This window comes from Lactuca sativa, chromosome 2, assembly GCF_002870075.4.
Source record: "Lactuca sativa cultivar Salinas chromosome 2, Lsat_Salinas_v11, whole genome shotgun sequence".
NCBI classification, from domain to species: domain Eukaryota; kingdom Viridiplantae; phylum Streptophyta; class Magnoliopsida; order Asterales; family Asteraceae; genus Lactuca; species Lactuca sativa.
The window spans coordinates 135,985,917-135,988,621 of NC_056624.2; the positions used below are offsets into that span (position 1 = coordinate 135,985,917).

General features: G+C 32.2%; 1 non-coding gene across 1 annotated transcript; it reads right to left on the reverse strand.

Annotated features, from left to right (window-relative positions):
- Positions 1-513: 513 nt before the first annotated feature.
- LOC111884711 (U1 spliceosomal RNA) lies at positions 514-674 on the reverse strand. The gene has a single exon (XR_002847870.1). It is a non-coding gene; the product is annotated as a U1 spliceosomal RNA (small nuclear RNA).
- Positions 675-2,705: the final 2,031 nt, after the last annotated feature.

Genomic DNA, 2,705 nt, shown 5'->3' on the forward strand with positions numbered 1-2,705 from the left:
ATCATCTTGATATATCAGATAATTTGTTACACGCGTTCTCGTCTTCTTCCCTTCCTTCTGTGGATCCTACAAAAGAACTCAAAAGGGAAAGAAGGATCGGTAGTTACTTCATATTTGTTCCAAGTCCAAAGTGGTTCGAAGTACCACTGTACAAATTACAATTTACTTCATTACATAATTTATTTTTCATATAGATTGATACAAAACACTTGCTTAAAACTACATATTAGCCCACAAGTCTCAACCCTCCTAAATCCTATCTAACGAAAAAATTATGTTGATTGATTATGTGGAACATTTTTTGCCTCGAGTCCCACTTCTGCACATCAAAATGCGATTAAAGACTATCAAAATTCGTGTACAAAGAAGTATTAAAAGGCCGTTGAGTACATCAATTTAAATTAATAAACATATATTATCAACAAGAATCAAGAAGATAATGCGATTAGCAATGTTGATTTATTTTGTTCATTACAAAGTAAAGAAGACAAAAAATTTGAACTTAAACATTTGGTAGGGGCTGCGCGAACGCAAGCCCCCTCTGTCACAAATTATGATGTAGGCTCGACCACTTGGGCCGACCTTAAAGCAGCACCCTTTCAAAGTGCAATGAAAGTCACTGCTCTAGGCCATGATCCATTTTGACCAACCATTGACCCCATCCAGGTAAGTATCTAATCCATTAGCCTCATTCCCTTTTTATACAGCTAATTCTCTTTTCCCATTTATTCTTTCTGCCGATGTGGGAAATCTGAAAATCTCATTGGCTTCTACACCATGATACATTATACTTTTCATTTAATAAAAAATGTATAAGCTTTGATAAACACGACAAGTTTTTCTTTTATAAAGCCTAATATAAGCCCAAATAATGATATGTTGTGTATATCCTAGGGACTATAATTTTAAGCTCTTCTGTAAATGAGAATCTTTTTCCATTTTCTCATTTGGAGAGGTCAGTAATTTGTGACACGTCATTGAAAGCATACAAATGAAAACATTGAACTAATATGAGATGAGTATGGAATGAGCCATTGAACTTGGAGCATAGACTTTTTGACGTTTGATGAGTTTGTACTTAGTTGAGTCCATGCAATAAGAAAATTTAATATATTGACCAAATTTTCAAATACATAAGTCAATACTTTGAGAAGAAAGGCATTTCTCATGATAAAATACTCGTTAAACAAGTATCAAATGGCGATTCTTGGAGATGTGATCTAACCGCAAATGGGGAATATCAGGTAAAAGCTCTTCGGATTTTGTTGGAGAATCAAGAACAGGTTGATAATGGCAGATTCATGTGGATTAAGGAGGTTCCAATTAAGGTCACAAGCTTTATTTGGAGGGCAAAATGGGACGAATGCCTATTGCTGTTGCCTTGTCTACAAGAGGTATAACTATTCCATCAAAAGTTTGTTGTCAATGCAGCGAAGATGACGAAACAGGAGATCACATTTTGGTGAATTGCCCTTTTGCTAAAACTTTTTTAGAATGGATCTTCAAATGGTGTAACATTCTCATGGCTATTTTTCAGTCGGTTCATGATATTATCGACTACGCATCTACCTAGGGAAATTGCCCTAAGAAGAAGAAAAGAGTGTTGGGCATTTGCTACGGCACCCTTTGGGGCATCTGGAAGGCACGGAATGAGAGAATTTTTAACAATAAATTGGTTTGTGCAACCAAAGTGGCTAATATCACTAAATCAATAATGTTTCTTTGGTTCAAATATAGGAGTGGTAACGGAGATCTTAGTTGGTTAGATTAGATTAACTACCCTATGTGTAATTTGTAATGGTTTTACTTCTCATTACCCTTCTATGTACTCTTGTATCTTTTTCCCCTGCCTATCATCTTGTTAGGTTGGGTTTTTTATTTTATTATATCTTTGCCGGTTCAAACAAATAAATAAATAAATAAATAAATAAAATAAAACAAAATAAGGTTAGTGGGTTAAATATTTAATATGGACAACTATATATATATATATATATAGTTGTTTTCTTTTTTACTTAATCCTAAAATAATGATTTAAGATAAAGATTTGATGGGTTAAGTGGAAAAAAAACATGGCTTATTTAACCTTTTACCTGGTTTTCTTTTATTTTTTTTCTTCCATGTTCTCATGTCATAATTGATGAATATTATTCAATTTGTTTTTTTTTTAATATATTTGTAAATGCTCATTTAGGTTTATTTAGAGGGTTAATTCTGTTAGAAAAGAAACAAATATTATGTATATGACAATTTATCTAGAAAAGATAAACAAATCTTATGTATACAAGGTTATATCTAGACATGCATCATTACACATTAAACTATTTTATCTATGAAGAACTTAATATGGAAAAAAATTAACAACCCCAAATTGACCAAATTGATTTGGAATGAAAATAGTAGATGTGAGTAAACGACTATTTTACCATTCTATATATAAATGACCTTAAATAAAAAAAATAATAAAAAAAAACTTTTTTTATGGAAACCGTTATAAAATGACATTGTGAATGCCAATGTGTTGAAAACGCTCTCAAGACACTTACCCAATTGTGTAAGCCTCTCGTAGCATGGTGACTAAATTGAGTGTGATGAAAAAAGCATCATCTCGGGCTAGATGTCTCGTCTGTGGGTTTGGATATACATATCATATCATTCATGTATCTACCAACTTTGTTAACTAGATAATATTTCTAGAGTTATTT